This window comes from Poromitra crassiceps (genome assembly GCF_964638095.1).
Source record: "Poromitra crassiceps genome assembly, chromosome: 8".
NCBI classification, from domain to species: Eukaryota; Metazoa; Chordata; class Actinopteri; order Beryciformes; family Melamphaidae; genus Poromitra; species Poromitra crassiceps.
This window is the reverse complement of record NC_139629.1, coordinates 33512372-33535069: the sequence shown is the minus strand read 5'-3', so window position 1 is coordinate 33535069 and position 22698 is coordinate 33512372. Positions and strand designations below refer to the sequence as shown.

General features: G+C 45.2%; 1 protein-coding gene across 1 annotated transcript in view; it reads right to left on the bottom strand.

Moving 5' to 3' along the window:
• Positions 1-1062, bottom strand: part of LOC310781506 (ras-related protein Rab-27B-like) — a 64443-nt gene extending 63381 nt beyond the window's left edge. Inside the window, exon 1 of the mRNA XM_083642148.1 lies at positions 506-1062. The gene's annotated coding sequence lies outside the window, so the exon portion shown is untranslated. The remainder of the gene's footprint in view (positions 1-505) is intronic.
• Positions 1063-22698: the final 21636 nt, after the last annotated feature.

Sequence of the window (22698 nt, the reverse complement as noted above, 5' to 3'; positions counted from 1 at the left end):
AACTCAGCGTATCACTTGACAACAATGCATCCCATAACACACATCTAGTATAACGAATCAGTCATAGTCATAAGACACACACACACACACACACACACACACACACACACACACACACACACACACACACACACACACACACACAGATTCTTAATACATGCAAGTATGCACAAACACTATGAACAGACTAGGAGTAGGAGACACCCATGTGATATAGCTTGAGTTTTCATAAGACAAGAAAGAAAAATATAGACACAAATAATGACAAGAAAACAAAACAAAACATTAGCTGCCTCTGTCTCTCTCTCTCTCGCTCTCAGTCTCTCTTGCTCTGTTCACCCTCCAGCTTGTCACATGTACTGTACAAAGAAATGTCTACAAATAGCTCCAAAATATACAATCTAAACTAACGCTGGCCTACATACAGCAGCTTGTTATTACAGTCATTATTCTCTAAGGGATGACAGCGGGTGGAAATGTCTGGGCGGTCGTTTTGACCCCTTACCTCTTCTCCACTCCTCTGCTGGTTCAACACAGTGTTCAGGTCCTGAGAAAGAGTCAACCCGTCCACAGCAGCTGACTGGCAGCACTACATCTACACTGACCGGCTGACTGGAGACTGGTTGACTGGAGACTGGCTGAATGGAGACTGGTTGACTGGAGACTGGTTGGCTGGATGACTGGCTGACTGAATGCTGAGAGAAAAGGCTGAGAGCAGAAGGCCACTCCCCTCACCGACTGACCAGCTGATTCACTGCTTAGCTTGGTGGCTGACTGGCTGGCTTGTCTTGGTGGTTAGCTTGCTGACTGGCTGACTGCTTGTTTTTCTGGTTACTGTAGCTTGCGGACTGGCTGAGTGTGTGTGTGTGTGTGTGTGTGTGTGTGTGTGTGTGTGTGACTGGCTGGCTGATTGAATGGTCGACTGACTCCCTGACCGCCTGACTGACTGACTGACTGACTGTGAGTGACTGACTAACCGGCTGACCAACTGACCATTCGACGGGGGATACACATCAGAGTATGGCAAGCCACTCCCCTCACTGACTGCCTGACTGTGCTGTCCTAGTGTTTGGTTGGCTGGTTAGAAGGAAAGCTCCCTATCTGACAAACTGACTGGCTGACTCAACACAACAGCAAAAATCAACAGGAGTAGCTGACTGACTGACTGACTGACTGACTGGCTGATTTTCTACCTACTAAAATTCAGATGCAGTTCCGTGGTTTCTCTCTCTGGCTTCTTTTCCCTCTTCCTTCTTTCCTTCTCTGCCTCTCTCTCTCTCTCTGTGCCTCTGTGTAAGGAGAGGGTGGGGCCCAGCTACAGTAAGATAGCCACACACACACACACACACACACACACGCACGCACACACGCACGCATGCGCACGCACACACACACACGCACACACGCACGCGCACGCACGCGCACGCACACACACACACACACACACAAAGTCTGTTTCCTCCACTGGTATGACCTGAGGCACTGCTCTGCACTTACTAACTGATAAGGCTGTGTGTGTGTGTGTGTGTGTGTGTGTGTGTGTGTGTGTGTGTGTGTGTGTGTGTATGTGCATGTGTGTGTGTGTGTGCATGCGTGCGAGTATGTGCGTGCGTGCATGTGTGTGAGTGCGTGTGCGTGTGTGTATGTGCGTGTGTGTGTGTGTGTGTGTGCGTGTATGTGTGTGAGTGCGTGTGTGACTGTGCGTGCGTGTGTGTGTGTGTGTGCGTGTATGTGTGTGTGTGTGTGTGTGTGTGTGTGCGTGCGTGCGTGCGTGCGTGCGTGTGTGTGTGCGAGTGTGTGTGCGTGCACATGTGTGAACATTTAGTAGTAGTAAAACAGGAAGCAGGTAAATACTTTACTGGAGGAGGAAATGCATTCTCCCGTCAAATCCCTTTGTTGCCAGTCTGACATCATACATACATACGTTCAGTAATGTTAATGTTAGGTTCTGATGACATCATACCAGAGGAGGTTTTTCCAGTGAGGCATAGGAGGATGGTCCTCCTCTATTAGATTGGGGATTTTATATAAAAAAAAATATAATAATTATTATTATTTTTTATTTTAATTTTTAATTTTTCAAAAAAAAAATTATAATAAAATATCAATCAAATGTGTTTTTTCTTATGTGCGGACGCTCATTTTTTCATTCATTATATTCTTATATGCTTAAAATGCTTCAACAACAGTGACCTGAACTGATGGAAAGGAGAGCTCCATGGTGAGAGTGACTCTGGCCCTGGTCCCAGCGTGGGGTAGGCAGATAAACAAACATTCGCCCTGTGGGTGTTTATTTATTTGGTCATTTATCTAATGAAAAATATGATTGGTTGAAAAACACTTGCAATTCACAGAAACACGTGAGAGTGATGTGTTTTCCCACCAATCACATTGAGCTGGAAGTTCGCACGCCCTTACCCTGGTTAAATCAGGTGAAATCTAATTGGTTGTTGGTTGGATAGATTGCTGACAGTGATTGACATTCTGTATTGTCCAATGCTGAATAGCCTACGTCTGAAAAACTTGTTGAATCGGCTCCATTGGAAATGCAGGAAATGAAGACCTGACAGGCTAATAGATAGATTTACAGACAGTAGCACCTATATTTTCCCCTTTCTCTTTTCCTATGTTTTATATTATCAAGCAGTAAGTTAGCTCACAAGCCAGACAGTCGTTGCATTGTATTACGCAGAGTTTAGAGAGGGCAGCGTGGTTCACACGGAGGACAGAGGCTCAGAAGCAAACACTGGGATAATTTAACCTCATCGGCTGCACTCGCACCGGCTACAGACTGCATGGATATTCAAGTAAGTCAATCCAGTTCGAGTTATCCGGGTCTTCTACTAAATTCGGCGTCCACCAAGCAGTGCTACTTTTTCGTATTATATTGTTTTATGCTGAATAGCCCGCCATTTGGCGATCTTAAACTCGCACATTTTTTAACTGAATTTGGCAGCGCGGAACCAGCGTGGAACGAAACAGCAATTTGCAATTTGCATAGCAAATTGCAACGAAACATGCAATTTGCATGTTTCGTTATGAAACGAATCTTGTAGCCTATATGTTGGACGTAGTGAAGTGTTTTTGATTGATTTGTTCATCCATCAAGCCTTTTACTGACAGACTAACTAACTAACTTAAGTTTGATGTTGCCTGCTGTAACAGTGTGGATCTATAAAGCGGTCTGTAGCCTAATAATTTCTATTGATCTTGTTTCCTTGAAGGAGACTGGTGCTGCTATTGAGATTACATTAGGGTATAGGAGTGACATATTTGGGACCCGTTTCTGGCCTACCTTGATGAGGTTAGGGGCGGTGGGTGACTTGCTCAGCTGGTTTGTCTTGGCCCCTTGTATAACCCATTATGCTTTTATAAGCATGTAAGCACCCTTATATGGGTGGTAGCACCATATTATAATTGTCAATCAATAGTATGCTTTGCTTTGTTTTCCAGCTGTGTCTGAGCTTTTGTTTTGTTTGTATGTTGTTAAAATCTGTCTTCAAACTGCAAAAGAGAAGAAAAAAAAAGGCCCAAATTGTTTTTCGGCGCCGCCGAAGCGTCCTCCCCTATTGCCAAGCTCACCAGCCACCACTGCATCATACATACATACGTTCAGTAATGTTAATGTTAGGTTCTGATGACATCATACATACGTTCAGTAATGTTAATGTTAGGTTCTGATGACATCATCCAAAAGGGAGCAACAACGATCTTGTGTATGCAGGGCTCGACGTTCACTTTTAAAAGTGTTTGCCGGAATGGAAACCTGGCAGGAGCTTTTGGTTGCTTGAATAAAAATATGGTTGTCATTTTTAGTAGGGATGCACCGATCGATCGGCACGTGACCGGAAATGGCCGATTTTCACATGATCGGCCTCGATCGGTGATCTGTGCCGGTCAGTCTAAAATGCCGATTCTGTGAGCCGATTTTCAAGTGACGTGCGCGCACCCAAAAGCAGCAAGACAGAGACAGATGAGTTGCAGCCAAAACAAAAGCTGCCACTACACACATGCCACAGCATGTCTTCGTCGGTGTGGAGCCGCGGAGGGGCAGGGTAGGTTGGAGTCCACTCCAGTCTGAGCAGCTCGCTTCACCTCACCAGCTCTTCCCCGACCAGCGTCCACTTCACCGCTGCCTGCTGCTGCTGCTATCTGTCAGTCACGACTCATGTTGTAACGTGGATACAGCCAGGAGAGGACTTGTGTTTCGTATTGCGAATAGAACGACGAACTTAATAATAAAACGCATCGGACCAGTGTGCGAGATGATTTTTTTTCGAATGGCGGATTAAAAAACACGCGCTCTGTGTGTAAACTACGATATTCAAACGGAGTCAACTCAAACTCATTTCCTCATCTAGGCTACTCAATAACAGCCAAATCCACAACTGTAGAGTGGGCATGGCTTCGAAGGTCTCTGGGCTCCAGAGCTATAGGCTATAAACTCCTTATCCATGGATAACATTTTGACGTTTATTTATTTTATTTTATTAGTTTATTTGGTAGGGACATATACAAAAAAACATTAAACCCCATAGGGGAAGATATGCTTTGTAACAGATTTAGCCATAGGCTACTTTCCATCTGAAGCCCCTGTTCTGTTGCACCTTTTTTCTTTTGGAAAAGTAAATGCATGATAGCTGTGGGATATACTGGAATTAATTGTTTTATATTCATTGTATTTACACAAAAAAGAAAAGCTCTGTCCAGTAACCTGGAACACTTTTATTTTGAGATGTTTTTGAGTGAGATCGTCCTACCTCATGCAAATGATAAGAAATGTGACATGAATGTTAATTTTCTATTAAAGCAAAGTAAAAAAGAAAAAAAATAACCCGCCAATTATTATTATTATTGTTTGTGTAATTTTGTTTTCTAAACAAATCTTAGTTAGGGGTTTAAGCCCCGAAGGGGCTGAAACCCTATTGTTTTTGTGCCGGTTTATTAGGGGTTCAAGCCCTGAAGGGGCTGAAACCCTATTGTTTTTGTGCCGGTTTATTATTCTCGTTCTTGTTGTTCATCTGCCCCAACGCAAATTCCCGTGAGTTGGTAAATGGCAGAGACCTGAAATTTGGCACAATGACAGATATTGGTGGCTGGTTTCTGCTCAACAAATATTTTTCGAATCGGCCTGAAGGTGGCGCTATAATTGAAGGTTTTACCTTAAAGGCCATAACTTCCACGCCGTTTGTCTGATTTTCAAACTTTCTTTTTCCAGATGTTCAGGTGAACCTGCCCTACAAATTTGCCATAAGGACCCTCAAGGTCCATCTGGAAAAATTTTGAAAAATTTTGAAAAGTTTGGAAAACACATTTTTGACATCTCCTCCTAGACCGTTTGACTGATTTCCACCAACATCACCAGGAAGCATCTATGGAGCAAGCTCTACAATACTAATTTTTGGATTTTTGAAATCTACTTTGGTTTCGGAGATATTAATCGTTAAAGTTGTGAGCGGGCGTGGCCTCTCAGCTAAATTGTCATAACTTCATGATGGATTAACGAATCTTCACGAAACTTGTTGGAGACCTTCGGAGACCATCCCAGACCAATGGCAAGTGCAATTTAACCAAAAGGGGGCGCCATAAACACCAGAAATCGTGGTGGCTAACACAAAAAAGGCAGTAACTCCGCACCTGTTTGTCCAATGATCGCGAAACTTGGCAGATATATCAAGGAGGATGTCCTAGTCAAAATCAGAAGTTTTGTCATCATTGGTGAAAGTGGGCGGGGTCTACGGTGTAAGCATTTAATAACGGTAAATCAAGTCCATTTATAATATTCTACAATCTTTATCATTTTCAACAGCACAAGTGCCCTCTATGGGTTCAAAGCTGCATTTTTTTTTGCCCTCCAAAACGGTACAACCTGACGTCATGGCGTACTCCCCCCTTCCCTAGTCCCCACTCATGTGAATTTCCCCCCCCCATGTTATTATTACTTTATACCATGGTCTGGGTGAATACTCGATTCTGATTGGCTGCAAGGTGTCCATTATTTTGTGATATTGTACAGTGATAATGGACACCTAGCTAAATGGTCTGTTCACCGTTCATATCAATGCGCCATAGTTTCAAGAGTGGTATCAAGAGAGCTGTTTGAGCTCTATACCCCCGTTAAGGGTTAATATGACAATTTTGGATGTTGAGAAAAAAATTTAGTCGGTCAAAGTAAGTATTTAAATCATCCCTGTGTGCTCAGTTTATCAAAAATAACTCTTATTTACAATTTTGATTTTTGTTTCGGACATTTCTAACCTCGCGTCACCAGGCTCTTCTCGGCGACAAAGAGGAGATTTCCCTCGGCTCGTGCACGAGCGGGGGCCTTTGACAGAGAGAGAGAGAGAGAGAGAGAGAGAGAGAGAGAGAGGGAGAGAGGGAGAGAGAGAGAGAGAGAGAGAGGGAGAGAGGGAGAGAGAGAGAGAGAGAGAGAGAGGGAGGGAGAGAGAGAGAGAGAGGGAGAGAGGGAGAGAGAGAGAGAGAGAGACAACTCTCTCTGCAGTGCATTTCACCACATACAGCACACGCAGTGCGAGCCCCCGCTGCTCTGTCACTTCCTGAAACTCTTCGCTCTTAAATGTTAATATACTTGGCCAATACGTATCTATCATACAAAATAAAGCAAGCAGCCAAACGGTAATGTCTTCATTTAATGTAGAACGCAAAAAGTCGTTAAACCCGCATTCCTGTGATAAAGTTAACGTTTGAGTCGGCTTTAAAACGGAGGGTGGTGGAGGTGGGAAGGACTATTTTATTTCGTGGAAGACTGATTTACAGTATGAATAACAGACATTTAGCCATTTAGATTGCTTTATTTATTACACATGGAAATATAAATGACTGGTCTTATTGTTTTGTTGGCAAGTGACCATGGTATAAGCGGGTTAATGCACTTCGAGGTGTACATTATCACTTTTTAAGGGACTTCGCGGAGGCAACCATCCTCGGCTTCGCCTCGGACGGTTCACGCCTCTCGCGTCGTCCCTTAAAAAGTGATAATGTACACCTCGTCGTGCATTAACCTTTACGTAGTGCACGCCAGGAGAGTTGCAACATCTCCATTCACTCCAATGGACCCGTTTTTAGCGCGAGTCCTTTAACAGTGCAATGCATCATGGGTAATCGCCTACTCTGGCTAATGTTAGCAGCTAGTTAGTTATGTTACATTATTGGTTAGTTCTTTATAACGTGGCTATATTTATAATATAGTCACGTTGATACACTGTCATGAAAAGAAAAGAAAAGGGGATTGGGAGGCAGGTCATAGCGTCTCTGTCGATGATTTGATTTGACAGTTCTGGGCACTGGCGTTGGCGTTGGCCAATCCTGCCGTGTTCCACCCCCAAATCGATTGTGTTCTGGCTCAAAGCGAGTGGGTTCCAGGATGAGCAGGCTCACAGAGGCACGAGCCAGTTACGTTATCTTTAGAGCAGCGCAGTAAATACAATATTCCTGGAATGCAAGTTTAACTAAACAGTTACATGTCCTCTGCATTCTACATCAAATGAAGACATTACTGTTTGTTTTATTTTGTATGTTACATACTTATTGGCCAAGTTACGTTAGTTTATGGGCTAGGAATTCTGCCAGGCTACAAGGGAGTATACGGCCATCTTGCCTGCAGAGTTCTCAAATCAAGTCGAATACCGTTTTGCCAGAAATCTTTCCATTTAAGGAATAAAATAAATACAAGCAGAAGTGCATTAAAATGACATTTAAAAAGAAAATATGATAACAAAATATAGGAAATATATACAAATATAAAAAACAAGGAAACAAGTTTTGCAACATTTTCAGTTCATTGCTGCAGGGCCCCCCTGAGGCCAGTCAGTGTCCCACAATGGTTGAGACATAAATGCTAGCTGTTAAAGAGACAGTGTCATGCCCCCTGCCTCCTAGTCTCTGGCTGTTTTTCAATAACGGTTCGTGTGTGTTCTTGTGTTCTTGTGTTCCTGTGAAACGTCATCAGTCGCAGGCCAAGTACTGTTCCAATGCAAAGTTCACATTTTGCCAAGAACGCTTAAAATTCCCGGATGTGTTCTCGACACGCCCACTTTACCGAGGATGCTCTGGTTGGTGACTTGTGTCAACTTGGCAAGGCACATATCCCAGCATTCATTTCGACATAAGCAGTGGCAAAATGCAGCAGAGAAGACGCCATAAGCTCCGGGAAGTTTTTTTTACAATTTAAAGTTTTATTTCATCAGTAAATTAAATTCTGATGACTTTTGAGGCCTACAAGCAGGGTTGTAGGTTTCAATACTTGCCACTTTACAAACTTTTATGGCGGAAGATGGAGCAACAAAATCAGCTGAGCTTTGTGTACAGATCAGACTTTAAGGTGCTTCTGTTAACCTATAAATCTTTGCACGGGCTCGGACCTCCGTACTTATCTGAGCTAATCATTCCTTATGTTCCCACGCGTACTCTCCGCTCACAGGACGGTAAATATCTTACCGTCCCTAAAATTAAGAAAAAATCAGCAGGTAGCAGAGCATTTTCTTACCGTGCTCCACATCTCTGGAACCAGCTTCCTCTGTCAGTTAGGGAAGCTGGCTCCATTGAAATCTTCAAAACTAGACTCAAAACCCATTTATTCTCCCAATCATTTGGTTGTGCTTGATGGTTATGTTTGATGATGTCATTCTCTAGAAATATTTATTAGCTCTTGAGTACATACAATCCTGAATTGCTGAGCGGGCTGTCTCAAGCCAGCAATATCAGTATAAACTTAGACTTGACCTAATTTAAATAATATGGCATCAGTCGACCCAGTAGCCTAGATAGAAAATCAAATAGTTGGTGAATAAACTTAGTCCTGAACTGCTGAGCGGGCTATCTCAAGCCAGCAGTATCAGTATAAATTTAGACTGGACCTAATTTAATAATATGGCATCAGCCGATCCAGTAGCTCAGATATAAAATCAAATAGCTGGTGAATAAACTTAGTCCTGAACTGCTGAGCGGGCTATCTCAAGCCAGCAGTATCAGTATAAACTTAGACTTGACCTAATTTAATTTAATAATATGGCATCAGCCGATCCAATAGCTCAGATATAAATTCAAATAGCTGGTGAATAAACTTAGTCCTGAACTGCTGAGCGGGCTATCACAAGCCAGCAGTATCAATATAAACTTAGACTTGACCTAATTTAATAATATGGCATCAGCCGATCCAGTAGCTCGGATATAATATCAAATAGCTGATGAATAAACTTAGTTAGTTAGAGATAGATAGACTTATCCAGGAGAGAAGACAGCTTAAGAGGCAGTGGAGGAAAGCTACAGAGGTTGAGAAGGAAGGCATTGATTGCTTGCAGTCAGATGTGAGGGATCGGTTGGCAGTTTTAAGAAGAGCAGAGAGCATTAGGAAAAATAGGAAAAAGAAAGAGCGAGCTAGAATAGCATTCTATAAGGATCCATTTAGATTTGTGAAGTCATTGTTTAGTAAGGAAAAGAATGGTAGCCTTATGGTACCTAAGCAGAAGCTTGAGGAATATTTGGAGGAGGTTCACAAAGATAGGGAAAGGTTTAGAGAGATGACAGTCCCAGCTGATATTCCACCTATTGGTGAAATAGAGAGCCAGTGTGATGATAGCCCACCAAGGTGGAAAGAAGTTCAAGAAGTAGTGAGACGTGCAAGGGCCTCTTCAGCCCCGGGTCCTAATGGAGTCCCCTACCGGCTGTATAAGAGTGCTCCAGATGTGTTGCAGTTTCTATGGAAGCTGATGAAGGTAGTCTGGAAGAAGCAGGTTATTCCTAAGGCATGGCGTAGAGCAGGGGGAATCTTCATTCCTAAAGAAAGGGACTCGTTAGAGATAAGTCAGTTTAGACCTATCAGTCTACTTAATGTTGAAGGGAAGGTTTTCTTTAGTGTTGTGGCACAGAGGCTGTCTAGTTATCTAGAAAAGAATAGGCTAATAGATACTTCGGTGCAAAAGGCTGGAATTCCCGGCTTCTCCGGGTGCTTAGAGCACACCAGCATGATCTGGCACCAAATCCAGTCAGCTAGGCGTGAGAAGAGAGACCTGCATGTAGTATTCTTGGACCTGGCTAATGCTTTCGGGTCAGTGCCGCATAGTCTGTTATGGGAGGCCTTTGATTTCTTTAGAGTGCCAGGTAGTATAAAGAGCTTAGTTAAAGCCTACTTCTTAGATATTCAACTCTGCTTTACCACAGCAGAGTACACTACAGCTTGGCAGCAGCTGGAGATAGGCATTATGGCAGGGTGTACAATTTCCCCATTAGCTTTTACCATGGCAATGGAGATCATTATTAGGGCTTCAAAATGGGTAGTGGGTGGAGAAAGGCTGCAGGGAGGGCTGCGGCTCCCTCCAATTAGGGCATACATGGATGACATGACGACTATGACGTCAACCGCTCCATGTACTAGCAGATTGTTGGATAAGTTAAATAGTAATCTGCAGTGGGCTAGAATGAAAGTGAAGCCAAGTAAGTCCAGGAGTATTTCAATCATTAAAGGGAGGGTAGTAGGTAAGAAGTTTGTTATAAATGATGAGGTGGTGCCTACAGTGTTAGAGAAACCAGTCAAGAGTTTGGGAAGATGGTATGATGCAAGTCTCAGTGATAAGGGACAGTTTGAGGAGGTGAGGCAGGAAATGATTCAAGGTATTTCAAGTATAGACAAGTCAGGGCTCCCAGGAAAGTTAAAGTTGTGGTGTTTGCAGTTTGGATTGTTGCCTCGGTTGATGTGGCCACTGACAGTGTATGAGGTTCCCCTTTCAAAGGTAGAAAAGCTAGAAAGGATGATTAACTCATTCATTAGAAAATGGCTCGGAGTCCCACGCTGCCTAAGCAGTGTAGCCTTATATGGGAAAGGCATATTGGAATTGCCATTATCTAGCCTGACAGAGGAGTTCAAGTGTGCTAAGGTTAGACTGGAAATGACTCTGACTCAGTCAAAGGATCCAGTGGTTAGGAGTGTAGCGCCCACAGTTAAAACAGGGAGGAAGTGGAACCCAAAGGAGGCAGTACAGCAAGCACAGTCAGCTCTTAGACACAGGGATATCATAGGTCAGGTGCAGCATGGGCGTGGAGGCTTAGGGTTGTGCATAGGGAAACCTGTGTGGAACAAGGCATCAGTAATAGAAAAGAGGAAGATGGTAGTTGAAGAAGTACATAGGCAAGAGGAGGCAGTAAGATGTACTAAGGCAGTGTCGCAGGCAAAGCAAGGACAGTGGGTGAACTGGGAGAGTGTAGAGAAGAGAAAGTTGAAGTGGAGAGAGTTGTGGAGCATGGAGGCCAGCAGAATTAGATTTATTCTAGGGGCTACTTATGATGTGCTGCCATCTCCCCAGAACTTAAATCAGTGGTTGGGCGAGGATGGTGCCTGCCCGTTGTGTTCTAGTGTATGTACATTGAGGCATATACTGTCAGGGTGTAAGGTCAGTCTCTCCCAGGGGCGATACACCTGGCGTCACAACCAGGTGTTGAAATGTTTGGCAGCTGCAGTTGAGGAAAAGCGGCTAGAAGTAAATTCTCTAGTTGCTAGCAAAGAGAATAGACAGATCAAATTTGTACGTGAGGGAGAAAAGATTAGACCAATTAAGGTCAGGCACAAGTTAGGGCAGCTAAGTGTAGGTGGAGCCTGGGAAATGAGGGTTGACTTGAATGAACAGCTAGTCATCCCAGCATATATAGTTAGCACCCGGCTACGTCCGGACTTGTTACTGTGGTCTGAGGTAGAGAAGAGAGTTTATTTTATCGAACTCACAGTCCCGTGGGAAGATCGAGTTGAGGAGGCTTATGAGCGCAAGAAAGCTAGGTATGCTGAAATGGCAGCAGAGGCAGAGCAGCGAGGTTGGAGGGCTCGAGTGCGGCCTGTAGAGGTGGGCTGCCGTGGTTTTGTGGCAAAGTCCGTTATTGCCTTACTAACTGAGTTGGGCATTCGGGGACGGAGCCTGAAACTTGCGGTTAGCAACATGTCTCAGGCAGCAGAACGAGCAAGTGAATGGCTGTGGATAAGGAGGAAACATGCTAGCTGGGGAGCTCGCTAAGGTCAGATTGATTGTTTGTTGTTGGTCATGATTAACGGTCCGCATCAACAGGGCTGAATCATTGACAGTGGTGGTGTAGTTAGGGATTGTTTGTTGTTGGTCATGATTAACGGTCCGCATCAACAGGGCTGAATCATTGACGGTGGTGGTGTAGTTAGGGATTGTTTGTTGGTCATGATTAACGGTCCGCATCAACAGGGCTGAATCATTGACAGTGGTGGTGTAGTTAGGGATTGTTTGTTGGTGGTCATGATTAACGGTCCGCATCAACAGGGCTGAATCATTGACAGTGGTGGTGTAGTCAGGAATGTCATACCGAATCGACCTGGATAGCTAGGCTTAGATAGTGAGGTAATATGCAGTTGTGCGGTGGTAGCATGGAGGGGGGTGTTTCCAGGACGCTGGATTACACCGTTAAGCCTTCTTGAGGTGTCGTGGGCCTAACTTAACGAAACGTCGGTGAAGGAAGGTGCCCACTTGAAAACCCCAATGACATGCTTCATACTGCTGTTGGCTAGGGTAGGTAACTGGTGATTTGTGTCTTGTTTATTAGTTTGTTAGCCTGTTAGCTTGTTTTATTGTGGATTGGGCTTCTAAATGTGTTTTTCCTCGGATTTTGGCACAAGGGATAGTAACATCTTGTCCTGTGTATTAATTAATAGTCCTGAACTGCTGAGCGGGCTATCTCAAGCCAGCAGTATCAGTATAAACTTAGACTTGACCTAATTTAATAATATGGCATCAGCCGACCCAGTAGCTCAGATATAAAATCAAATAGCTGGTGAATAAACTTAGTCCTGAACTGCTGAGCGGGCTATCTCAAGCCAGCAGTATCAGTATAAACTTAGACCTAGACTACCTAGACCTGAATTAGCAGTATAATATTAGTCATCCTAAATAATCCTAATAAATTTTGATTTGACCTAATTTTATTGTTGTCTATAGAGTTAGTTCCACCTCTGCGCAGATTCCCCCGCTCTCTTCTCTCTCTCCCCCTCAGGTGTCCTTCATTGGCCTGATGTACACCCCACCGCTGCAGCCCTAGGTCCGGCCGTCATCGCCCTAGCCACCTGTCGTCACTCTAGGCCATCTACCCACTACTCCTTCTACTGTCTGACACCCCGGGCTCATCACCATCACCGACCCCTATCCTCATCATCCTGGTCACCTGCTTGCCTAAGGGAAGGGGGGGGCGCCCCCCCAGCCCCCCCCCCCCCCCCCCCCCCGCCGCCTCATCATCACCTCCAACTCCTATCCTCCCCTCCCCTCCTCTTAATCCATGTCACCAACGCGGACTCATGGATTCCTCAGATCATCCTCATGGAACTCCCAATCTTGTTACCCCTTTTTGTCACCTAGCTAATTAACTAGTATTCTCTAAACCTACGAACACTTAAAGACTGCATTTTCTATTTCTTTTTGGACTCTACTTTTTAGATTTTCAACTCCCTTCCCTGATCTTAGGATAATTTAAAAATTACATTTTTATATCCCTTCTGTTGGACTATTTTTACATTTTCAATTTTCTGTTCTCTTGTACATTTTATTTCCATAATAAACCATTCACAGAGTTTCATTATCGGAAACTCTGTGCATGGTTTAGCCCGGCATCTCTCGGCCTGTCTCGGAGGGGAGTCCCCAGATGGGGGTCCGCTGCTGTGGCCTGGGTGGGCCCGTCCCCCGCGTGGCCTGCTCTCACGCTCTCAGTCACTATGCTGGTGGCTGGGGGCTGGGGGGGCGGGTCGCGTGGGGGCTGGGTCCGGCCGGGCCGCAGCAATTGGCCCCTAGCACAACGACCTCACAAGGTTCCTCCTCAGCCAAGTCACTGGGGCAATCCATGTGGCGATCCATATGGTGGAAAGGTTTTCTTGCGTTCACTGGGGGTGAGGGGGTGCCGCTGTGTCCCGGCCTGGCCTTCCCTCCCACGCCTTATGTGGGCGGGGGCCGGGTCGGGGGGCATCGGTGCTCTTCATCACTGGTCGAGGGCTGCCGGTTGGTTTAGAACAGCTTAGGTAGGCGATAGATTAGCTACAGCCTAAGGCTGACCTGTTAGTGTTCAGGCTAAAATCAGACTAGAGCAGGGTAGGATAGGCCAGATTAGGCTGTAGATTAGCTAGATACTATGTCCCAGTTAGCTCTGGTTAATGCTTAGAGTAGTCAGTTGTCTGATCTTCTCCCCCCCCCCTCTCTTTCCCCCTTCCCCCGCTTCTTCCCCCTTCTTGTTCTCCTCTCTTTCCATGCTCTTTCCTCCCCCACATCCCACCGCCCCCCCCCCTCCCTTCTCCTGCTCTCTCCTCATTCTCCCCCCCTCTGCTCCTTCTCCTCTTCTCCCCTATTTTCCTGAATCCCTGCCACTTCCTGCTCTCCCTTCTCTCACATTCCCCCTGCTCTCCTTCCCCTGCACCCTCCCACCTCTCCTTCTCTGCCTCTCTGTCCTCCCCCCTCTCTCACATTCCCCCTGCTCTCCTTCCCCTGCACCCTCCCACCTCTCCTTCTCTGTTCTCTCCTCCTCCACATTTCCCATTTTCCCCCCACCCTCGCCCTAATCCGGGCCCGTATCCTACTCCCTCCCTCCACCCTAGACCCTACCTCTACTCTCTGTCCTCCCCCCTCTCTCACATTCCCCCTGCTCTCCTTCCCCTGCACCCTCCCACCTCTCCTTCTCTGTTCTCTCCTCCTCCACATTTCCCATTTTCTCCCCACCCTCGCCCTAATCCGGGCCCGTATCCTACTCCCTCCCTCCACCCTAGACCCTACCTCTACTCTACCTCCCCTGTACCCTTCCACCTCTCCTTCTCTGTTCTCTCCTCCTCTCTGTCCTCTCCCCTCTCTCACATTCCCACTGCTCTCCTTCCCCTGCGCCCTCCCACCTCTCCTTCTCTGTTCTCTCCTCCTCTCTGCCCTCTCCTCCCTCTCACATTCCCCCTGCTCTCCCTCCCCTGCACCCTCTCCTTCTCTGTTCTCTCCTACTCCACATTTCCCATTTCTCCCCACCCTCGCCCTAATCCAGGCCCGTATCCTACTCCCTCCCCTCCCCCAACCCTAGACCCTACCCCTACCCTGGCTCTCCCTCCCCTGCACCCTCATCTCTCCTCCTCTGTTCTCTCCTCCTCCACATTTCCTATTTTCTCCCCACCTCCCCCCTCTCCTCCCTCCTCCCTCTCCCTCCCTCCTCCACTCTCCTGCTTTCTTCAAATGTTCAAATGTTATCTTTATTCTGTATATTCTTGTTACTGTGTGTTAGCTAGAATCAGCTAGACATACTTTCTGTGAAGCCCTCTGAGACATGCTTGTGAATTAGGGCTATATAAATAAACTTGACTTGACTTGACTTGACTGTAGTACTGCAGGTGGCCTCTGAGGTGGTATTGCGCAATACCATCAAGAACGCATCGTCTCAAACTGCCAACAGCGTCATGTGTGCTTGTGACCTAGCGAGTTCATTCTTCCAAGAACGACTTGCAAGAACATCCTCCCCAAGAACACAATACGAAGGGGTCTCTCTCTCTCTCTGTCTTTCTGTGTGTGTGTGTGTGTGGAACCTGGTGTGCTAGAGGCTGGACATGGCATCACAGCTGCCTATATAAGCTCCAGCTGCATACCTAGACTTTGCCGGATTATTTGACTTGCAACCAGTTCGTCTCTCCAGGCTAAAAACTCTTATTGGATGATTCTACAAATCCTGTTCAGTTCTGCCTGCCTGTTCTAACCTGTTCCTGTCTCTCTGCTCAGATCACCAACTTGACTCCAGCCTGCTTGTCTGTCAGCCAGCCTACCTGCCAGCTCCATCTGCCTTCTGCCACTTCACTAAATACCTTGTTACCTTGCAGCTGTCTCAGCCTCTGTTTCTGCATTCGTCTGCTCACCTTGGCATAACAGACGGACCATAATAAATATGACAGCTTACAGACCCTGTTGCGACCATCAGTATAAAAGCTCCATTCAACACAACACCATTCAGCTCTGCTCCATTCCTGTTAATTCTGTTCCTTTACAGAGCGTTCTGTTATTGCATTCTGTTCCTTTACAGAACGTTCTGTTATTCCATTCTGTTCCTTTACAGAACGTTCTATTAAACTGTGGAGTGTCACTGTGGGCTCGCCCTGACATGCGCCCTCCCAGAGGTAGGTGGAGCTCTTTGACCCTTGGTAGAGTGATTGAGGGGCGGTACATTCCCCGGTACCTACTCAATCAGTCTGAAATGATGGCTGGTGTGTCCGATCAAGCAAGTGATGCTTGATCTGTGCTCTGATCAGCTGAGTATAAAACTGAGGCCAAACCTGCTCGGTCAGAGGCTCATTCTCCTGGGAGAGGGATGCATCGTCGGGCGGTAAGCTACACACACACTCCACTATGTTTAGGAGGATATTTGTTGTAAATGGACGTATTTTTAATAAGTCTACTCTCTCCTTCCATAGGCAACCTCTGGAGACTTATATCAGTCTGATCTGTTCCTGAAACGCCCCATTGGGGAAGAAGATTCAAGTTGTTTGCATTACCCCCCCCCCTTTGACTTTGGCCTATAATAAACCACTTTGCTTTTGGAAATTCCAGCCTCTCTGCCTCTTGGTGTTGGTCAGCGCTCACATAACCCATTCTGTTCCTTTACAGAACGTTCTGTTATTCCATTCTGTTCCTTTACAGAACGTTCTATTAACCCATTCTGTTCCGTTATAGAACATTGTGTTACACAGAGAAAGCTGCAGAGACATGAGAGACCACTGGAGCAAATGATGGAATTACTGAGACAAAAGCACAACTACAGTACTTGTGTCATAAACAGAGTGTGTGTGTGTGTGTGTGTGTACGTGTGTGTGCGCAGTGTAGACTTTCTTCCACAAATCTATATCAGCAGCCCTGAGCTCTGCCTGTGACAGCAGCGGAGACGCGGGAAAACAACGATCCATTGGCTGAATGTCAAAAGGGCAACAGGGTTCAAGACAATCCACTAATGCATGCACGCACGCACGCCTGGGGGCCAGGACCGCAATTCCCACAATTCCCAGTGAACCGGAGGAGGGTACTTAAAAAAATTAATGGTGTTAATATAACAGTGGAATCAACACATTATTATGCCTCTTCTCATCGTGATGATAGGCCACCTGCAGATGCAGCCAGACTTTTCAAAATGTCCACATTCACTGGGCAAAATAAGAAAAGTTAGTCAAGCATTGAGAATTTGTGCATAATTAAAGCGTCATTTTATCGGCTTGTCATAATGGGCAGAAATGTTCGTTTCGGGCCGATATTTAATTGCTTTAAGCCTTTATCAGCCGATACCAATGATGTGCCAGATATCATCATTAGGGATGTTTCTGGTGATTAATTAACTAGTCTAATTTTTTTACATTTTTATCACTTAAAAAACAGCCAAAACTGAGCGCAATTTAAAACTCTTAAAACATTGTCCGAAAAATGTGTGTATTTAAGAGCCATTTGAAACTGTTACTTACGTTTGTCAATTGTCCACTCCCGCTAACACCTGCTGGTTTGTTTACATCCAGGCATTAGGGGAGGGGCGCTACCCTAGTGGCTGGTGGCTGTGCAAAGACGCGACAGTTACAGTACCAGCATTGTACATTATTCATTTAATTATTAGGTTACCCGACTTTGATGCCGACTAGCGAGGGTAGCGGACGTTTAAATGTTTAACCTACCGTAAATTCCGGACTATAAGCCGCACCTTTTTTCACGTTTTTTGGGCTTTTTTGGCCCCTGCGGCTTATATAACGGTGCGGCTTATCTATGGATTTTTTCAAAAAAAAAAAAAAAAAAAAATCTCTCTTTTTTAGCACTCTTTCTAACTATAAATCCACTTCTGTTTTAACTCATTGAGTGCCATGGACGTCTTTCGACGTCCAATTAAATAGTGAGGTAGAGTGCCACGGACGTCTTTCGACGTCCAATGCGTTTTTTGACGGTGGGACGTCGATCAAAGCCTTCCGCATCTCCTGTACAACTATTATAGCTATTGGAGGTCTATAACCTATTTTACAGAACCCTTAGGTGGCGACAGTGCTCTCCAGGTTAACAGAAAGGCAGAGAAAAACAGAGAATAAGTCGTTGGGCAAACGGAAATCGCATCGCATCCGTATGCATCGATATGCATGAAGCGTTTTAACGTTAGATGTGCCTGCAGCAGCAGCAGCCAATCTGCTCCCACAATTGAGCTCCTCCATGTCCGCTGCAACAGCCTATTCGCATGATCAGCCGTGGAGTTGTTTTTATTCTCAACTGGAAGCATAGGAGCCGGTGACAAACACACGCGGAAGCTGTAAAAAAGCTGGATGTCGCGACGCGCACCCTTCACAGTGCAGAGCAAACTCAGCAGAGAGCCACCTCCCATAAGGAGGAGGGTTGGCAAACGCAAGCCAGAGTCAGTGATGTGTTTGAAATGTTTAATTTCACAAAAGGGCCATTATCTCAGCTTCTAGAAAAAAAAGGCTCTTTTTTGTTAAATCAAGCTATCTTCTCCGGCTGATAACTAAAGAACGGAAAATGATATCAATAAACCTGTTGTTGCTGATGATAGAAAAGAGTCTCATCGTTCTTTTTGCGTGTTCATTGTTTACATAGTAATATCACACAATATTCTGTGGGCCTCGAGAAATCACTGAAAAAAGCTCTGAAACTCTGGCACTGGGAGCGTCCGTTCTCCAAAAGTGGCTGGCACTCAATGAGTTAATTTCCTCTCTTGCCCTCTTTTCACCACACTGTATGACACTGTATGACACTGTGTGCACTGTAAATAACAACACAGGTGGTGTTGTGTTATGTTGTTTTGTTGAAATGTTAATAAATGGGAGCATTACATATGGTAATTAAACATTAAAACACAATAAAAAATAAAAAATAAACATTAAAACACCCGCGGCTTATAGTCCGGTGCGGCTTATATAAGAAAAAAATAGTCAACTTTGAAGGTGCGGCTTATACACCGGTGCGCCTTATAGTCCGGAATTTACGGTACTAGTATTTTGATGCTGACTAGAGAGGGTAGTGGACATTTAAACGACTATTCAGGCACATCCCTAATCCTCGTGCATCCCTAAAGGAGAGAAAAGCACAATGAGCCAATGCACAAGACACACACACACACACACACACATATACACACATGTACATGTGCACACACGCACACAGCTAGCTTTAACAGGGTCTGCTGGTTACCAAGCAGTAATTGCTGCCATCAATTTGACAGCAGGACATGAATGGTGTTAATCGTGTGTGTGTGTGTGTGTGTGTGTGTGTGTGTGTGTGTGTGTGTGTGAGATTGTGCTTATGCATGAATTTGTGTGTGTGTGTGTGTGTCCTTATGACCAGAAAAATTAGAGAAAACACACGCACATCTCTTCTTGTAGGTGCTGAGTCCAAAGTGGTTAATTCATCAAGATTAAAAGAGACTCGCGACACTGATTTGCTCCCAATGTTTTGTTTAATTTTGCATTTTAAAAGACAACGTTTCGAGCCGATGCAGGCTCTTCGTCAGGTCAGGCAGCAATAATGTCCTTATGACCCCCCACCTTATAACATCAGGTCTGTGACAGAGATACAGCCAGATTCCATAACAGCTGAGCTGACTGTAACGACATGCAATTCCAGCTCTCACATGCACACAAGATACAATTCGTTCCCTCGATTCCGTCTTTGTATGCACACAAATCACTCAATGTGCCGTGCAAATAGTGATCTGGTGATTATAAAACATAGGCCCACTCAAAAGGTACAGCCTTCTGCTCTAGTCACATTTGGTGCTTAGCGAGCATTCATTTTGGACCCTGACTGCTTCTATAGGTGACAGACGGACATCCCGTACCATAACGGACATCCCGTGCCATAACGGACGGATAGACAGAAGGACACACAAAGTCACTTGGGCTGCACCACTTTTGAAGCGTTTTCTGAAAATTGCATAAAAAAACGCATTTACCGGTATGCTTAGAAAATCATAAAAGTGGTCCTCATTTGTGAAGATTATCTTGCTGAACACAAAGTTAGCTGTTTAGTAAACTTTTTTTAACCACTTATTTCAAGCATTTAACCAAAATCCCCATACAAAAATCCCATTGACTTTTAACCATAAGTGCTAACATCCAGGTCTTCTGGAATTATGCCACTGCCATTTGCAGATGTGGCTCTTATTCCCAATATTGCTCTTGGTCAGAGAACTACATCTACTACTATTACTACTACTAGAAATATTCATTTCTAGCGTGTCACCAACTCAACTGAGCAAATGTGCACTGCAAAATAATATTAAATTATTATATCGGCAAACAGCCAATGAAAATGCCGATACAGATAATCGGCAAAATGTTGAATATCGGCCATAATAATCGGCCAAATCGATAATTGGTTGACCCCTACTCCACACACACAGACCCAGCTCCACACAGACACAGCTCCACACACAGACACAGCTCCACACACACAGACACAGCTCCACACACAGACACAGCTCCACACACAGACACAGCTCCCCACACAGACACAGCTCCCCACACACAGACACAGCTCCACACACAGACACAGCTCCACACACAGACACAGCTCCTCTGTCTGTGTGTGGAGCTGTGTCTGTGTGTGGAGCTGTGTCTGTGTGTGGAGCTCTGTCTGTGTGTGGAGCTGTGTCTGTGTGTGTGGAGCTGTGTCTGTGTGTGGAGCTCTGTCTGTGTGTGGGGAGCTGTGTCTGTGTGTGGGGAGCTGTGTCTGTGTGTGGAGCTGTGTCTGTGTGTGGAGCTGTGTCTGTGTGTGGGGAGCTGTGTCTGTGTGGGGAGCTGTGTCTGTGTGTGGAGCTGTGTCTGTGTTGTGGAGCTGTGTCTGTGTGTGGGGAGCTGTGTCTGTGTGTGGGGAGCTGTGTCTGTGTGTGGAGCTGTGTCTGTGTGTGGAGCTGTGTCTGTGTGTGGGGAGCTGTGTCTGTGTGTGGAGCTGTGTCTGTGTGTGGAGCTCTGTGTGTGGAGCTGTGTCTGTGTGTGGAGCTGTGTCTGTGTGTGGAGCTGTGTCTGTGTGTGGGGAGCTGTGTCTGTGTGGGGAGCTGTGTCTGTGTGTGGAGCTGTGTCTGTGTGTGGAGCTGTGTCTGTGTGTGTGGAGCTGTGTCTGTGTGTGGAGCTGTGTCTGTGTGGAGCTGGGTCTGTGTGTGTGGAGTAGGGGTCAACCAATTATCGATTTGGCCGATTATTATGGCCGATATTCAACATTTTGCCGATTATCTGTATCGGCATTTTCATTGGCTGTTTGCCGATATAATAATTTAATATTATTTTGCAGTGCACATTTGCTCAGTTGAGTTGGTGACACGCTAGAAATGAATATTTCTAGTAGTAGTAATAGTAGTAGATGTAGTTCTCTGACCAAGAGCAATATTGGGAATAAGAGCCACATCTGCAAATGGCAGTGGCATAATTCCAGAAGACCTGGATGTTAGCACTTATGGTTAAAAGTCAATGGGATTTTTGTATGGGGATTTTGGTTAAATGCTTGAAATAAGTGGTTAAAAAAAGTTTACTAAACAGCTAACTTTGTGTTCAGCAAGATAATCTTCACAAATGAGGACCACTTTTATGATTTTCTAAGCATACCGGTAAATGCGTTTTTTTATGCAATTTTCAGAAAACCTGACGGAGACGATGGCAGCTTGTGGTGACAATCCTGTCAAAAGCATTGCCTCACTGCGGTGTCAAACAAACTGCGTAGTTGCCAAGTTTGTGGCCCTTTGGAGCACCAAATGGGGGTTGAAACTCACCATTACACCATTATATATATATATATATATACATTATATATATATATATATATATATATATATATATATATATATATATATATATATATATATATATATAAATATAAAGTCGTCTGAATGTTTTTATGATTTTTATAATTGTTTCTAACATTTTTATCATTGGTTCAAAAAAATTTAATTTAACACATTGAGTGCCACAGCGCTTCAGTAAAATTGTCTGGAGCCTGTGCCAGATTCACTTCCATTCAGTTGAAAACAGCTATAGAATTTTTTCTATTAGGGCTATATTGACAGGGCTGGACTATAATGAAACATTGGGCACTCCTGCTTCTTCCAAAGAAGAAATTTTGTTTCTAGACAGTTCTATTATGAAATGACAGCCTCTGAAAGAAGAGCACTTTCAAGGGTTTTCTGCTTTTTTTTTTTTACTTTTCAAGATAAAGTCACTTTTATGAATACTTTTTGCACTCTAATTTCAAGCACATTCACTGACTCTGGCTGGTGTTTTCTGATGTGGTGGCGTGGTGTGGTTCTGTGCAGCCTGCGTGCCCCACCCCCCCTCCCCCCCCCCCCCCCCCCTCCCGAGCTGCGGGCTCCTCCCCACACGCACAGAGTCTGTTTTCGCTTCCTCCGTTTTTGCCCCGGGTGGATCCCAGCGCAACAAGGAAATGCCAAACGGGAGTTACGGGACTGAAGGAAAAGGCTTGGCCGTTCGGCTTCGGGTGCTGCCTTTCTGGCAGGGAATCGTGTGGAGAAACTATATGCAGACAGATAGACATAAGCAGAAGAGCTCAGTTGTGGGCGCGGATGCAGCCAACTGTCAGCTGCAGACAGAGCAATCTATATGGCTCTGGCTGCAGCATGCATCGGTGTCTCGTCTTTGATCACGGCTTTTCCGCTTTCTCCTGCACAAAGTAAAGGATCTGAGGTGGGTGGCGC